This window comes from Carlito syrichta, unplaced genomic scaffold, assembly GCF_000164805.1.
Source record: "Carlito syrichta isolate Samal-C Ts95f unplaced genomic scaffold, Tarsius_syrichta-2.0.1 Scaffold304410, whole genome shotgun sequence".
In the NCBI taxonomy this organism is placed as follows: domain Eukaryota; kingdom Metazoa; phylum Chordata; class Mammalia; order Primates; family Tarsiidae; genus Carlito; species Carlito syrichta.
In genome coordinates, this window is record NW_007248506.1 from 31,905 (window position 1) to 39,880 (window position 7,976).

A 7,976-nucleotide genomic window follows, 5' to 3' on the forward strand; every position below is an offset into this window, starting at 1 on the left:
AAAAGAGTGTCACTTTTGCAGATTGAAAAAGTTGCAGTGGTCTGTTGCAAAACAATGAGAATATATATAATGCTACTAAATTACACACTAGTAATGATGGTACTTTTTATGTGATGTTCTTTTCATGATAAGAAAAAACACAAAATGTTTAAAATGTTAAATTCTGATGTTTCAAATCCTAAGCGACTTGAGAAACTCTTGCCTAAACAAGGGAAATTGTAAGGAGTTTAAGGGTTTTATTTTTTGCTTGTTGTTTGTTTGTTTGTTTGTTTGTTTTTAAATCTCCAATCAGCCTGTTTACCATGAGCTTTTCAAGCCTCAGGTAGCTGGGTGCTCTTGAGATTTCTGAGCCCCTGGAGAGCCTCTGTTGGGGATGGAGCTTAAAGTCCTAGAGAGTCCTGGGAATTGAGGACCCCAGGTGGAATGGGAAGGTCTGCAGAGGAGGGGACAGGTTGGACAAGTCAGAAGGGTTGAATGTGATACATCAAAAATGCAACAGAGCTACAGAGAAGGTCTATTGTGTGAGACCAAAAAAAAGGAGAGGTAAGAATCAGGGTGATGAGATGGGAAAGGCCTTAGATGGGCCAAGTGAGGCATCCCCAAGTCAATGGCACAGAGTCTTTGGAAAAGTCCTTGTTGTCCTCAGGAAAAATTATCCATTTCTGCAGAAATTAGACTGAATTCATGCCATGATGGTGACACAGGTAGGAAGTAGAGCAGGGGAGGATGCAGCCAGAAGGAGAGCTCCTCGCTGGATTAACAGTCAAAGCTGAGAGAAAATTCTGACAGGAACAGGTGGAAAGTCCAGCTGCTTTATCACAATGCACAATTTCTGGAACTGAAGCCTTTGGACCCCTGTCCCCTCCCATTGCCCAGGTGTTACTTTGGTGGGGTGGGAAAGGTAAGGGAATCTTCTCGGAAATTTGACATCAAGGAGATTGCAGGACAGGGTTTGAGAACAACTGCGTCTTTGAACATCCCTTCTCCTTAGAACTAACCTCAGGATGCTGCCCTGGGGACTCTGTGCTGTCAGTGTCACACAAAATGACTTTCACCAGGTTCACATGCATCTCTAGAGGCTGCACCCCCTCTGAGTATGGGGTTTGCAGAGTCAGACTGGGGATTTTAAGAGGCACATTGTCCAGGACAGATGTCATTTCAGTAACTCAAGCACATGAACACACTCACTATGTCTTCCCAAGAGTCAGTTCTTTCATTTATGAAGAACTAAATCTGTAATGAATAAATATGACTACATTTTACTAGATAGGGTATAAATATTTCTGACAGACAAATTAATGACCTATCCAAAAATCAGTCGCCGCCAAGTTAAAAACAGATTTCATTTTGACAAATCTTCTTATATTTCTACTGGGCAAAGTTGTTCAAGTTTTCACAACCAGATCGTCATCTCACTGTTTAAAAACAGTATCGTCTATCTCCTGAAATAGATGATGTGTGGTGGACCAACATAGCTGTTGTGCTGTAATGACTAGTGAGAAAAGTAGCATTTTGTTTAACCACCTTCTGATGGAAATAGATTTTAGTCTTTGCTTCCTCAACTGATTTCTCTGTAGGTCAATTAACAAAAATTTCAAACCCCAACTCTTTGATTTTAGAATTTCAACAATTCTGCCACCAGACCAAGAAGACGCAATTGAAATTTACTGAATAAATGTGTTACTAAGCAAAGAGTGGCTTTATTGCCTTATTCTATGGGACTTTGTTTGCATGTGAGGTCTAGGGTTTTAGGTTTTGACGCTGAGACGAGGCAGGGGCTGAGCAGGAGAGGACCAGCGGACAGGGAAGGAGATAGACATTGGTGTCAGGAGGGAGGCTGAGGGACTTTAGCCTGGGTGGGATTTAGAATACGAGGGAGTGAACTTCAGAAGGTAAACTTCAAGTAATGTAGATCACACATCCAGGGCAGAATTAACTAAGCGGAAAGTTATTCTTATCAGAAACAACATCTTCACTCTTATTTTATTCTTTAGCTGTTTAGAATCACTCTGAAGGGAAGGAAAAGAATTTCTTCTTTTACAGCCTTTTATGAAATCAAGCATCATCCAAGAGAATTTTGTCCTTTAACACAGAAAATACCAAATTCCACTTTTACAACATTGGAATTCTTGATCCTTGGAGGCTTTTCTAAAATTTCTTAGACATAAACTTATGTAACCTTAGCCTTTATGGACCAATGTAAATAATACACCCTCACTGGAATTTTTGGCAACTTTCTATATTTACTCAGGCTCTGTCCTACACTTCCATTTTCTTCACACTGAAACCAACTTCATTTACATTAGCAGAAACTACCCTTTTATTATTTGAGAAAAATGTAATGGATGGATAATGATTTTCCCCACAGAAATGTCTATTTCACAGAGATCAATAGGAGGTGGTTAGTTGTAAGAGTTTTTAATTTATGGGAGATTATTGAAATTTTTAAGGATTTCAAGAATATACCACATATGTAATATTTAATAAACATAAAGCATTAAATGATACCTTTTTTCAAAAATAGAAGGAATGCCAATTATGAACTGGTACTGAGTCATGAAAACTATGATTTTCTAATTTCATGCCCTGATGTCAAAACAACAACAGTCATTCCTTATCATATATTCTATGGCCAATGATCTAAGTAGTCCAAGCTTCTTACACTAATCTCAGTCAGCTTTGTGAAGCCTGCCCAGAGTAGACATTGTGTGTTCATGTAGGTCACCTCCAAACCACAAGAGGACTGTAATATGGTGTCCTGGAGTCCCACTGCAGCTGAAACAATGAAGTTATTGTTCTATCCCTGAGAGTAACACTGTGAACAAAACCTTTTCCTTGCTCCTTCTTGCTGGATGTTGTCTTCTCTTTTATCACGTGACAATTGTTTCTTGGATGAATCTCAGAGCTTGAAGACTAAAATATATTTGATATTCCCATAACCAAATCTATTAAAAATATAGAAAAAAAATCAAGAAGAAACTCTCCAAGAGATGTGTGATTTTATCAAGAAGCCAAATCTACACCTGATTGATATCCTCGGAGCAGAAAGGGAAACAGAAAACACATTGGAACAAACACTTCATGAAATCATCTGAGAAAACTTTCCTCATCTCGCCAGAGAGGTGATTATACAACCACAAGAGATTCAGAGAACACTTGCAAGATGTCTGATGAGAGGACAAACCCCTAGAAACAGTAATTCACCTACACAAAGTAGGTATGAAAGAAAAAAAATTCTGAAGTTCAGAGTACCTACCAGGGAAGATCTATCAGTATTGCTTCACATTTATCTACAGAAACAATACAAGCCAAAAGGGACTGTACTCCAATTTTTTATGTTCTCAAAGATAAACAATTTCAAACAAGAATTTCCTACCCAGTCAAACTAAGTTTCATCGGTGATGAAGAATTATAATCTTTCCCAGACATCCAATCCCTAAGAGAATATGCTGCTTCCAGACCAGCTCTACAGGGGATGTTTCAGAAGGTGTTGGGCACAGAAGAAAAAATATAAAATAGAATGATCATGCACTTCACAAGACTACAGGCAAGCACAGAGCCAACAGAGCATGCAGTACACCCACAAAAATGAAAACACATACATACATTAACAGAAAAATTAAAAGAAAACAGCCTTGTAGTAGCCATATGACAGGGATAAACTCTCATATTTCAATAATCATCCTGAATGTGAATGGACTAAATGCACCACTGAAAAGACATAGAATGGCAAACTGGATTTAAAAGAATAAAACATGTCTCAACAATATGCTGCCTTCAGGAAACTCATCTTACTACAAAAGACATCTACAGGCTCAAAGTTAGAGGATCGAAAGTGAAATTTCAGGTGAGCACAAAACAGGCAGGAGTTGTGATTCTAATATAATACAAAACAGCCTTCAAACTATCAAAAATTAAGAAGGATACAGAAGGACACTACATAATGATAAAAGATTCAATCCACCAGCAAGAAATATACACTCTAAACATATATGTACCTAACCCAAGAGCAACAAGATTTATAAAGCAAAGGCTAAGTAAACTAAATAAAGATATTGACTCTAACACAATCACAACTGAGGATTTAAATACCCCACTAACAACCCTAGATCAAGCATTGAGGCAAAAAATCAATAAGAAGAACAGAAACCTCAACCTGACACTTGATCAAATGGGTTTAGTAGATACATACAGAATACTCCACTCAAGAACCATGCAATATACACTCTACTCACCACATGGAACATACTCCAAGATTGACCACATCCTCAGCCATAAATCAAGCATAAACTAATTCCATAAGACTGGAATGTCATGTATCTTCTCAGACCACAATGGAATAGAAACAAATACTGCCACCAATAAGATCCCCCAAAACACAGACACCAAACAGCATACTACTGAATGACTCCTGAGTCAACACAAAAATCAAGACAGAAATGGAAACATTCCTGGAAAAAAATAAAAATAAAGATACATCTTACCAGAATCTCTGGGATCCCATGAAATCCAAAATAAGAGAAAAATTTATAACTCACACACACACATTAAGAAAACAGAAAGATGGAAGACAGTGACGAAGAAGTGTGTGTCTCTGTGTAAGTGATGAATTTGCAGGTGTGTGTGTGTGTGTAAGTGGGGACTCAGGAACTAGCAGTCCAAGCTCTCCAGGTGAAGTGGCCACTGCTGCTGCTGCTCCAGCCCCAACGCTTTCCTTAGTGGCATAAAGCAAGTGCCATTTTGGGGAGTCAATAGGGCACACTTACGAAGAAAGCCACAGAGAATGGCTGCCACTTGGTGACTGGAGCCCAGTCGCCCCACCACCACCTTAAATGCCAGGCCAGAGACTGGCAGTGGGGGCCATGATGAGAGCACAGAGAGGGAAACTGAGGCTGAGACCCATCAGAGGAGCAGATGTAGGAGTGCTGCCATCACCATTGCCCTGGAACCTGGGCAGAGAAATTGTCAAGTGAGCCCCCATAAGCAGCAGAGTGATGTCCTGAGACTTTGAAGTAAACCCAGAGAAGATACTTGCAGGTGCATAATTCCCCAGAAGGACAGGGCTGGTTCACGGTCCCAGTCACCTCATCCTCTACCCTGGCCTATTTGTGGGATAACAGTGCACTTGGAAGACATGGATCCAACCAGAGAAAGGCGGGGATGAGTTCTGAACTGATCTCGCCGCCTTATCCCAGAAGTCTGAAAAACATCTGACCCATGCAGAAGAGACCTGATCAGTGTGTGGCCAAGAGGGCTAGACACAGGTGGAGCTGGGAACAGCTCCCATGCAGAAAGGTCGCCCCTGTGGGGTGAGCTGGACAAACATGTCAGCCACCTACACCTGGGGAAGAGACATCTCAGTGTCTCTTGCACAGAACTGGCCAGGAGGGAAGATTCAGTGACTGACTATGGGAGCCATTCTCCCCACTCCCTCCTCATTGACCTCCCCACCAGTGCAGCACCCAGCCCCACACATCTTAGGGGATGTACCAGAGGAAAGCTCTCCCCATGACTGAAAGAAATACCAGTGAATGGGGATAGATCTCAGGCACTGCTCCCTTCTATTGCAAGCCACAAGAGGGAGCTCAAGGCATGCAGCCCACTTCTATAACGAATCCTAACCCATACTCCCATCTCTATAATAATATTAAATAAAATTAACTCACCTAGTCCTAAATAGATGCACCGAAGATCCTTGAACTCAAGTTCTTTAAATCCTCTGTGCCTCTGCAAGAGTCCTGCTCCCCCATGTTGGAAGATAAAGCTTGAAATGAATGAGTGCCATATTCAAGGAAGTATAGACACTATAATTGCAGATGTGAATATAAGATCAAAAAGTTCAGAGAGGTGCACATCTTGGAAGAGATCTTCTATATAAGTCATAAAACTCCTAAGACAAGTACAGCATTCAGAAAGTTCAGGAATCACAGCATGGTGAAAGAGACACCAGTATCTCTGCAATCCAAGTGGTGCCTGTTCACAGACCACAGCAGGAGGCAGGAGATGCTGACATCAGCACTCTACAATACCAAGGAATGTGGACACCCTTGTTAATCACTGTCCCTCTTGGAAGAAACCTGTACCCCTTTATTTTTATTATTTTTTATTATTTTATTTTTGAATTGTGGGGTACAAGTGAGGGTTTGCAATATAAGTAGGCAGCATGCAGGTAAAATTGAGTCTTCCAGCTGGCCCTTTCTCCCCTGGTAATGAACCAGGTACTCATTGTGTTGTCACATGTCCCGTCCCTCCTCCCCTCCTGTCCCCTCCCATAGCCATTCCCTGTGCTGCCAATCCTATCCTTGTGCTAATGTGACTATTGTTCAGAGCCTGCTTATGAGTGAGAACATGTGGCATTCGGTTTTTTGTTTCTGTGGTAGTTCACTTACTATGATGGTCTTCAACTGTATCCAAGTTGCTGTGAAGGTCATGATTTTGTTCTTTATGTCTGCATAATATTTCATTGTGTATATGTACCAGATTTTCTTTATCCAGTCCATTTTTAATGGGAATCTGGGTTGGTTCCATGATTTTACTATTGTGAATAGTGCTACCTGCAGCCTTTTATTTGGGTGTGTGTATGCTAGGCAAAGAAGAGCAATCAGATCATTTGAAAGCTCCTGAGCATGGGGCTCTAGTGGGCATGCAACTTAGGGAATCAAAGCACACCCTCATCCCCTTTTAAAGTAAGGCCAGAAAAGGTTAAGGAATTAAGGTAATCACCAACTTCTGCCTCACAGTGGGCCCACTGGATCCATAGAAACTCCAGGGGTTATTTCCTTATCTCCAGATGTATTAAGAATGAATATGCTTAGCATTTGGGTGGGAAAATCATCCCAGTGGTTCTTTGACCTATAGAATTTTCCTATTGTAATAGGCAAAACAAAATAGACACATCTAAACCTATCTACCCTCATCCCTGATATCTAAAAACGAAAATATCAATCCTAAGTTAAATGGCAGAGATTATTGACACCCTCAAAGACTTGCGAATAGAGGGAATGGTCCCATCATGTCCCCATTTAATTCTCCAGTCTTTCATCTCCAAAATCCAGATGGATAATGGCAGATATACTACCTACTGCAAACATTATAAATTGTAGTTCAAACAATGACTGCTGTGCCAGATGTTTTATCTTTGCTGGAGCAGTTAATAAACATTCTAAGGTATATGGTAGGTAAGATGCATCTGGCAAATGCATTATTTTCAAATCATCATGAAGATGGTGATGATGATTAACTTTAGGTGTCATTTTGAGTAGATGAAGAGATATCTAAATATCTAGTGGAGAATTATTTTGGGGTGTGTCTCTCAGGAAGTTTCTGGAGGAAACTACCATGTGAATCTGAGTGGAATTGATGGGGAAGAGTCACTATGAATATGGGTAGGCACCCTTCAATCTTCTGGGGGCACGAAGAGAACAAAAACAGAGAAAAATGTACAGATATAACTGCTAGAGCTAGGGTATGCTCTTCCTCTCCAGTTCTTGAAAAACAGAAGTTTAAGCTCCTAATCTCTGGACTCCATGATTTATGCCAGCAGCCCTGATACCTTAGGACTTCAACTTTGGACTCAGTGTTACACCATTGATTGGCTTCCCCGATTCTGATGCCTTTGGACTTGAACTGAACCAGGTCACTAGCATCCAAGGGTCACCAGTTTTGAGACAGTTTCTCATGGGACTTCTCAGCCTCCATAATTGTGTGAGCCAGTTTTCCTAAGTCATCTCTCTCTCTCTCTCTCTCTCTATCTATCTATCTATCTATCTATCGATCTATCACCTAGCTATTGTCTATTTATCTATATTTATAACTAGATAGATAATGATAGATAGATGATGAAAGATAAATAGATGATTATAAATAGATAATGGTTAGATAGATATTGATAGATATTTTATTGATTCTAACTTTATGAAGAGCCCTGATTAAAATATAATATATTAGCATCTGTTTGAATTTCCATGAGGTCAGTA